Below are 9594 nucleotides of genomic sequence, written 5' to 3' on the forward strand. Positions count from 1 at the left end.
AGGGGAAGGGAGGGGGCATGGGGTAATTAATGATGGTGGAATATGATGATCATTACTATCAAAACTACATGTACAAAGACACGAATTGGTGTGAATATACTATGTATATAACCATAGATATGAAAAATTGTGCTCTATATATGTAATAAGAATTGTAATGCATTCTGCTGTCATACATAAACCAAAAAAATACATAAAAAATATGGAAATAATCTATTATTTTTTTCTGTTGTACTTGTGTAATATAAATGTTGTATATACAGTGCTATGAAACATCTTCCAAAAAATCTTGATAATAAAGTTGTATGGAAAAGGAAAAAAAAACATGCCAGAGTCCTGCTTGCTGAACACAAGCTCAGCCTACAGACATGCAGCCTCCTTGAGCTCAAACTCTTTTCTTACTTAGGTACACACAAATGTAGAAGGAGGAGATCCATAATCTGATCATCTGAAATCAAAAGTGCTCTGAAAGCCAGGATTTTTTTTTTTAATTTTAATATTTATTGTTTAGTTTTCGGCGGACAAAACATCTTTGTTTGTATGTGGTGCTGAGGATCGAACCCAGGCCGCACGCATGCCAGGCGAGCACGCTACCGCTTAAGCCACATCCCCAGCCCACCAGAAATTTTTTAATGCTGAAAATTCCACACCTGACCTCAGATGATAGGTTACAGCCCAAACACAAGCTGACTGAAAATATTGTGTCAAGCTGCCTTCAAGCTATGTGCTCCAGGTGTGCATGAAGCAGGCAAATTATGTGCTTGGACCTGAATGCATTCCCAACATCTCTTATTATTATTTGCAAACATTCTAGAATCCAAAATCCATAACACCTCTTATTGCAAACATTTTGGATAAGGGATGCTAACATGGTCTGGAACTTACAATCCAACATACCTGATCTGCAGAATACCACGGGCACTGTCCAGAGCATATTTCCACTAATTAAAAGACTCAGAAACAACTTCCTTGCCTTGGCAGCCACCATTCCTTCCGCTGGCCCACCTTCCCTTCCCCCTCCACACAGCTTCTCCCTCATCACCTGGAGTGGACCTCATGGTCATCACTGTAAGCCTGCTCTTGGCAACACCTCAGCTCTCAGACCCCTCTTCCTCCCTCACTGGCAAAACCCCAGTCCAGCTGAGTCTCCCTCAGCACACAGACACACTGCCTGGCTCCTGCTACGGCCCCACCACGAAGCCTGTATGTGCTTTGGCAATCTCACCACAATTCCCAGACTAGGGCTCTCTTCTTCCCCTAGGATAATTTAATGTCTAATAGTAAAATTTAATAAGAGAGTGACAGCAACCTGAAAAGAGGCAGGACCATAGGGGACCCAGACCTCTCAGGAATGAAGGTGTGCATCTCCTGTGGTGTGGCACCCCATGGCCGAGAGTAACTATGAGGTGTGAGGTGTGGCGAGAATGGAGAGTGTAAGCACAGGCCTCAGCCCTGAGACTAGTCACATGGGGACTGCAGTGGGGAGAACATCAGATAAGCAGAGAGAGTGACAGAGCCATGGACACGCCTGTCATTTCAGCCATCAACTGCCACTCAAGCTCTCTTTAACCAAGAGTACTTCCACGATTGAGATGGGGGCCAAAAGAGCCCCAATACAGGCCCCCTCAATGCTTCACCCTCTTTGCTACCACAATGCAATGAAGTTCAAGTGAGACAGAGAGGGGTCTGGAAATCAATGGCCCTGAGACCTGGGGCTCAGGGTCAGCTCACTGACGGTTAGAATGCACCCAGCTGGAAAATGAACCATCAATCATAGGCTGGTTCTATGGCAACCACTAACTAAAAGACTCAGAAACAATCAGGCATCAATTGGGAATTTTCCATAACATCCAAGATGGCCTCTTTAATAACCATGTTTCCCCACCTTAGAAACTTCCAGGAGCTCAGAGTGCTCTTGCTATCTGGAGCCCAGCTCAGGGCAAGCTGTTCTGTCACTCTGCTGAAGCCTGGATTGTACACAGGGGGACACCTACCACAGAAGCACACTCTATAGCAGTGCCATGGCTTCAGACGCCCACTGATCATATGCAGTCAATGACCCAAAGCAGGGAGCACAGTAGAGTAAAGCTAAGTATGAATGAGATTCAGGACTAACCAATTTCATTATTGGTTTTCCAAGCCCGAGTTAGCATAAGTTTGGACCAATAGCAGTGACCCAAGGGCTCTATAAACCCCTAGACTAGCACACTAGGCAGAGAAAACCTGCTGTCTGTTCGTCTCTTTTGTGGTATGAGTTGTATTTCTGTTACTCAATGAACTATTATTACACTCACTCATCCTGGTCTGAGAATTTCATTCTTTGAATTCATAATATGAGAAAGAAGACATAGAAGGCAAGCTGCTGGGTTCTACTGCAACACTGGTGGGCATGGCCTGCCATCAGGAGCTGCAGCACTTCCTGGCTGCAGAGGCCTGCAGCTTCTGCATACCCCACCTGGCAGCAGCAGCAGTAAATGGAATTTCACCTCAAACCTCTGGTTTCATAGGCATCTGCTCTTTGATTAGCTGCTAACACTTAAAATGAGCCAGCTTGGCTGAAGTGATCTGCATCTTCACAGACTGCTCACCAGCAGAACTGGTGAATTCAGCTTCTTAAACTCTAGCTATATGTTGCTTCTCTCATTGTTGCTTGGGTACAGAAAACAACTCTAATGAGTGGCTATCGTATCTGTGTGTGGTGTTGAGATTTAAGACAAGTTTCAAGAGGGAGCCCTGAACCAGAATGCAGGGACATAAAAATATCTGTTAGCTTTTGCTGTGGTGACTTTTCCACACTGGGTTTTTAAAAACCCTTGCAAAAATGGCCATGGTAGCTCCAGCCCCTTGATATTACTACTAAAAACACCTTGTGAAGCCCCAGATCCTCCCCACTGATACCCAACCCAGAACAGAATAGTGCCTGGTACAATTAAGCTGAACACCACTCTGTGTGGTGTAACTGCAATTTCTGAACAGCATGTGTGGTCGTTTATTTCATCATTTTATTGTTATTTCACTGTATTTTCTTATTTTCTTATAAAGTCCATCGATCTATAGGAATGAGTTTATCATATAGAAAAGTGTCTTGCTCTGGAAAGGCTGTGTAGGGAGGACTCAAGCTGGAAGTCAGAATCACCTCCAGAAGAGGACCGCAGACACTGCATGCACATCACAGGGGGACATGACCTACTTTCTAGGACAGTTATGAGACTAGTTTGAGATGAATCTCCACCACTTCTGTTGGTGGGATGAGTCTGCACACTGTAGGACTCTGCAGCCAAGAAAACCTGTTTCAGTGTTTGCTGTGAATCACAGCAGGGGATGCCTGTCCTTGTCACCTCTGAGGGTCATAACAGGCCACCCAATCCTCCATTAACACTGAGCAGTGTGTTGCAGTGTTGTGATGGAGCTCCCTACCTGGAGAGGGCCTCCATTACTGCAACAGACTCTAGCAATTCACTACCACTTATTTCCAGGTTGTTCTCACAAAAATCCAAAGGATGTCCCAGAAGACAGGTGTGTATGAAAAATAGAAACAGAACTCTTGAAATGGCAAGAGGGTGGCCAACAGCAGGTTTTCAGTCCAAGTGAGCTAGTATAGGGGATTATCTAGCACTTGGGTCAATTATATTGGTCTATACTCATGATAATCAGGGTTTGGAAAAGTACTAATGTGACTGTCACCACTATTTTCTTACTATTGGTTGTCAAGCAGGAAGTTGAGGTTGTGGGATTTTAGAGGCTGAAGTCCTGAAGGCAGTGCTGTGTGTGTAGGTGGCATCCACCCTGGGCCAAGCCTGGTATTGGTGCCTTAGACCCATGCCAACAGGGTGGGCTCCATCTGGTTGCAGTTTGCCACCCATAGTCCAGGCCCTGTGGGCAGCCATTTCACAGCCCTGGGACAAGGGTTGGCTTCACTCAGGCATTATGATACAGGAATTTTACTCTAAAGACAACAATGATGAAAACATGAGAAAGCTAAGGTACCTTTCTTCCACTCTCCTTCTCCTATGAGCATGGGACAGTTTTCCAAAGGCCACTGAGCTGAACATCACAGCACTTAGGTAGCACCACTGACCTATGAGGCCAGCTCTCTTCCACCAAGACAGACATTAAAGTAACTCAAAAAATGCAACACTGTATCCTTATTCATTTACTCTGGAAAATACATTTATTTTTCATAAAATATCTACTCTAATGTGCGGTGAGTTTAAAATAACTTAAAACAAATTAACAAATATTTCTAAAATTTCCCAATCTTTGTTTCACTTAAAATATTGATAGTTGTTATCCACTCACAGGAAATTGTTTGGGGGTCCTCATCATCTTTAAGAATGTGAAGGGATTCTGCAGGGTTGGGAGCAGCTGAAACAGGAGCATTCCTGGGAAAGATGAACACAGTTCCTGGGGTCGGGGTCTGTGAGGTGGAGGGCAGGGCTCAGATGTATCTGCAACCTTTTTTTCTTAAAAACTAAATCCAGGTACAGAATTTTAGCATTCTGTGGAACTGGGTGGTTGTTATACCATACTTCCAATGTGTTTTAAATAATTCATAATAAAAATAAGTTGTCATGAACATGGAATTTAGAGTTATGGAAGCAATTACCAGAAACACTAGCAACAAATATGGCTGAGTTTCTGGTGCAGTATGAGACCAAGGTGGGTGGAAGAGGAGACCCTATGGCAGGTGGGAAGGTTCTATTCCACTTGGTACTGGATATACCTCCTCCACACCTCCACAAATTAGAATCTTCAAAAAATCAAGTGAAGAGAAAGGAGGGAAACGGCAAGCACCATGCAGAACTTAGAGATGAGAAGGTCAGGAAGGAGAAGGAACTGCACCATGTGGTAGGATGTGGGACTACGGGGGCTTTTTCTTCCCCTTCATTTTTCATCTGTTCTGTTATGTGGTTGTATAATTTCACATATAGCATAAAAGTATTTTAAAAATTACCCATAGATCAAAAAAGACAGATAATTTTTTTCCTGGAAATACTGGCTGCCATGTGGTTCTGTCTCTCCTGGTTATTCTCATGTAGGTGCCTGGTAGCTGCCAACCTTCTGCTCTTTAGACACCTTGATCCTAGGTGGATTCTTTATCTCTCCCTGTCTCTGCTCTGGCTGGTTTCCCTCAGCTGGTGCTGCTCACTCCAGAGCCTGATATATCTTGACATGGTCTTCTTCTCTCTCTGTGTGTGTGTGTCCTCTTCTTTATTTAGAAAGTTACTAAACTTTGATTTGGGGTACATCCTTAACTGTCATGATTCACCTTATAATCCTAAATGAACTGCATCTGCAAAGACCATGAACCTCACATTCTAAAGTTCAAGGTGAACATGAATTGGGGAGTACATCATCTGATACACTATAAAGACCAATAAAAATAAATTACCAAAGGCACATGCTCCAAATCTAATCCTTGCTTCAAATTAAGAAGGACCTGGGTTAAACACACGCCTACTTGAGAGAACTTTAAAGCAGCAAGCCCCCCACCCCCGCCCCACACACACACAAGCTGTTTAATTTTTCTAAAGCAAGCAAATCAATTCCGATGTGATCTGTGTATCAATCATCCATAAATCTAAAGATGTACTCATCAATATGAGTACTGAATACCTTCAGGCTTTTACACTGTTCCAGGTATATTCACTTGTAACAGAAACTGAGCCTTCACAAGAATCAAGTTTAACAGAAAATAATCTCATTCAACTTTCCAATTTGCAAACAGAAACTTTGTTATACAATGAAGAAGGCACTAGCATAGTATTTGTAGGTATAATTATAAAATATGCTGTATGTATGCAATTCTCTTTGAAGTCATGTGTATGTCTGTGAGTGTGTGCATGTGAGGGTGGGTGGGAGGATAGATAGATATTGAGGGATGCTGGACAGGATCAAGGTAGACAGCTAGGTGGGTGCTCTTGAGTCCTGCCATCTCTTCCTGGCACAGCTCCCTTTGAAGTTGGGCTGGGTGCATGTGACTGAGCCCTCACAGTAGATTGGATGGATCATCTCCCTCACTTTCCAGCCTGGAGAAAACTCCTCCAGTTTCTCTCTTCTGTGGAGAAAAGACAGCTGTGAACCACAGAGGGCTGCAGTGCCAGACAGAACCAGCGAGGATCCCTTGGTCAGCATGGGCAGGGAGACCACAGAGCCACTGAACTCGCAACCGGGATGGGAGTGAGAAACAGCCGTGCTTGTCGATTTCATGTACTCTTTAAGTGTCTTTCCTTGCTATAGTTTGGGTTTTCACAGATCCTCCAAGGCCCATTTACTGAGGCCTTGTCCACTGGGTGGTGCTACTGGGAGGAGGTGGAAATTTGAGAACCTAGTGTGAGGTCATGAGGCCCCTGGGGTGTGCCCTTTAAGAGGGGTGTGGGACCCTAGCTGTTCCCTCCTCAACTTTTACTTCCTGGCTGATGACAGAAGCAGTTCTCTGCCACACCCTCCCACACCATAATGGGCCACCCCACCAGAGTCCCAAAGCAACAGCACCAACCCATTGTGGACTAGCATCTCTAGAACTGTGGGCCCAAAGAAACACTTTCTCTTCATAAGTTGATTAGCTCATGGAAGGAAAGTGGACTAACACAATTATCAACTTTCTAGAGACTCTGAAGCAGTCACACATGGCCTGTTTCCCCTGTAGATTGAGCTGTTTCATGAGGCTGGATCATCTGCCTTAATTTTTGTTATTGCCCAGGCCCAGGAAGAATGAGCACACAACTCTCTGATTTGTCTTTCTGGATGAAAGAGGAAGAATATTTCAAAATGTCATTTATAAGCCAATTTTCAAGAAAAATTATTATAAAGTAGACACTTACATTATTAGAGACTGAAGTCTCTTGCCTGAGTCCTCACAGTTCCAATTGGGTCTTTAGCCCCTGACATTGCACTGTCTACATTGGTTTCTAGACACCTCCTCTCTGTGCTTCCCCATCCCAACTCCAGCCTGCCCACATCTCTGGGAAGACATCTTCCCACTTCCAGGAATGAAGGTGACCTGGTGGGAATGGCCCTTTCCCATCTTGGCACAAATAGTTGCAGGAAGTCACAGTCCTGTTCAAGTCACTTCCTGAAGCTTCAAGAAGTATTCCATCTCTTGTCTTTGGCCTCTGCTCTGTAGAGTCTCTTGCTTGGCCATGTTCCTCCATGCAGTGTATACACATTCTCAAGATTTCCACTTCTTGTGAGAGATGGGGGTATAATTTCATTTTGTTGCATATAGATTTCCAGTTTTCCCAGCACCATTTGTTGAACATGCTATCTTATCTCCAGTGTATGTTTTTGGCTTCTTTGTCTAATATAAGATAATTTTAATTTTGTGGGTTAGTCTTTGTGTCCTCTGTTCTGTATCATTGGTCAACCAGTTTGTTTTGTTGCCAATACCATCCTGTTTTTGTTACTGTTGCTCTGTAGTATAGTTTAGGTGTGGTATAGAAGCGATGTCACCTGCTTCACTCTTCCTGCTAAGAATTGCTTTAGCTATTCTGGGTCACTTAATGGATCAAGGACTTAGGAATTAGACCAGAGACTCTGCATCTAATAGGAGAAAAAGTAGGTCCTAATCTTCATCAACTTCCTTGATAAGACTTTGATAATGCAAGAATTAAAACCAAGAATCAACAAATGGGATGGAATCAAACTAAAAAGTTTCTTCTCAGCAAAATAAACAATCTGTGAGGTGAACAGAGAGCCTACATCCTGGGAGCAAATTTTTACCCCTCACACATCAGATAGAGCACAAATCTCTAGGGTATATAAAGAACTCAAAAAGCTAAGCAACAACAACAACAAAAAAAACAAATAACCCAATCAACAAATGGGACAAGGACCTGAACAGACACTTCTCAGAAGAGGATATACGAACAACACATATATGAAAAAATGCTCATCATCTCTAGCTACCAGAGAAAATGCAAATCAAAACTACTCAAGATATCATCTCACTCCAGTAATAATGGCAGCTATTATGAAGACAAACAACAATAAGTGTTGGCAAGGATGTGGGGGAAAAGCCACTCATACATTGCTGGTGGGACTGCAAACTGGTGTAGCCAATATGGAAAGCAGTATGGAGATTCCTTGGAAATCTTGGAATGGAACCACCATTTGACCCAGCTATCCCTCTCCTTGGTCTATACACAAAGGACTTAAAAACAGCATATTACAAGGACACAGTCACATCAATGTTTATAGCAGCACAATTCACAATAGATAAACTGTGGATCCAACCTAGATGCCCTTCAGTGGATGAATGGATAAAAAAAAATGTGGCATATATATACACAATGGAATTTTACTCAGCAATAAAAGAGAATAAAATCATAGCATTTGCAGGTAAATGGATGACATTAGAAGAGATAATGCTAAGTGAAGTTAGCCAATTCCCCCCCCCAAAAAAAAATGCCAAATATTTTCTCTGATATAAGGAGGCTGACACATAGTGGGGTAGGAAGGGGGAGCATGTGAAAAATAGATGAATTCTAGATAGGGAAGAGGGGTAGGAGGGAATGGGAGGAAGCAGGGGATTAGCAAGGATGGTGGAATGTTATGGATATCATTATGCAAAGTACATGTATAAAGACATGAATTGGGTGTCCACCATTTTATATACAATCAGAGATATGAAAAAATGAGGTATATATGTGTAATAAGAATTGCAATGCAAAAAAAGTACATGTATAAAGACATGAAATGGTGTGAACATACTCTATATACAAAGATATGAAAAATTGTGCTCTCCATGTGTAATAAGAATTGTAATGCATTCTGCTGTTGTGTATTTAAAACAAAATAAAATCAACTTTAAAAAAGGTTTCCATTTCATAAAGCGAAACTCCCCCTCTCGATCCTCCTGGTGACAGGAAGGACAGGGGATCTGTCAGCCCTCAGACAACCTCATGGATACCAGAACAGGCAGCATTCCCTTTCAGCTGGGTCTACTTTTCCAAAAGAACATGTTTTGCAGATGGAGGAGGCCAGGGGACACTCTAGAGCAGGTTTCTACCATCACTGGCTTGACCACAGTCAGGGGGACTGACAGCACCCAGAAACTTTCCTAAGCTCACAGGCTCATGTTAATCCTTCTCTTCTGCACAGCCCATTCTGCACAGTGGCTCTGCCTCTGACTGCTGCTCTCTTCACCTGTGGTGTCCACCTGAGGATCACCACTGGGGAAGGGAGGCCCTGCCACTGCAAGGAGAGTGGAGAGTGAGCCGGGCAGCATCCAGCCAGGCCCTCTGCCTAGTAGTCACAAGGTCTGGCCCTGCTCCTTGTGGCCCTCACTCCTGTGGTTAGAGTGCACACAGTTATGTTCCTGTCTGCTGGGCAAGCTTTCAATTCACCTGTGCAGTTTACCTGCATTCAGTATCTCAATTCCTTCTTCCTGGCAGCCACAATTTGTGTTTTACTCCTGTGTGATCGATTCCCCTCTTGAACCCTGGCTTTGATAAACACAGCATCCCAACACGCTCTTGCCCTGCAAAGGGCCTTGTCAAGAGCCTAGCATGTCCTTCTGTGGTCTGCCTCCCTCCTTGGAATGTTAGACCCCTAAACTGGGTGTTACAATGTGGTAGGTACCTAGTGAATTTT

This window comes from Marmota monax, unplaced genomic scaffold (genome assembly GCF_021218885.2).
Source record: "Marmota monax isolate L192 unplaced genomic scaffold, Marmota_monax_Labrador192_F-V1.1 WCK01_AAM20220418_F8-fsc01196, whole genome shotgun sequence".
Lineage (NCBI taxonomy): Eukaryota > Metazoa > Chordata > Mammalia > Rodentia > Sciuridae > Marmota > Marmota monax.